This window comes from Etheostoma spectabile, chromosome 13 (assembly GCF_008692095.1).
Source record: "Etheostoma spectabile isolate EspeVRDwgs_2016 chromosome 13, UIUC_Espe_1.0, whole genome shotgun sequence".
Classification (NCBI taxonomy): Eukaryota; Metazoa; Chordata; class Actinopteri; order Perciformes; family Percidae; genus Etheostoma; species Etheostoma spectabile.
Window position 1 is genome coordinate 21843918 of NC_045745.1, and position 555 is coordinate 21844472.

Genomic DNA, 555 nt, shown 5'->3' on the forward strand with positions numbered 1-555 from the left:
GCGTGTAAAGTCATCAACACAAAATAATATGGAGTGAGCCCCTTATTACAAAAACCCCACACATTCCCCAAAAACGAAATGTGATGTTAAACCCCTTTAAGAATAGGGTAACTTGGGTTATATATATAAAACGTTTCATCCACGTAGTGGGTAACGTGTAAATCTGCACACATAACATAGCAACACATGAGCTAGCTGTAGTAGAAATGTTTGGACCACAATAACATTTAACGCACATAAACGAGCACCCAGTGCATGCTAAATCAAAAATCTGTATCAATAATACAAAAAACATATCTTAAGACAATCGTGCCAGTAACGTATTTTAACATAATAGGCAACTTACTAAATTTTCCGTTTAGTTTTGTAGTTTTTGGCCACACTCGTCAGTGGCTTCATTGCAAGAGGAACGAAAAGAAAAAGACTTAAGTTACGGAGTCGTCACAAGTCTGCGAGCTTATTTCCTGGACGTATTCTTCAGACTCAACAACCGATTTAAAAATCCTGCGTTTGTCATTGTGCATGATGATCAGGTGAGCTGGGTACAGCATGCCA

The 555-nt window shown here is 38.2% G+C and overlaps 1 protein-coding gene across 1 annotated transcript in view; it reads right to left on the minus strand.

The window, feature by feature from the left end:
* Positions 1-555, minus strand: part of LOC116700888 (olfactory receptor 1500-like) — a 74143-nt gene that overhangs the window by 73455 nt on the left and 133 nt on the right. The gene's annotated exons all lie outside the window — the stretch shown is intronic.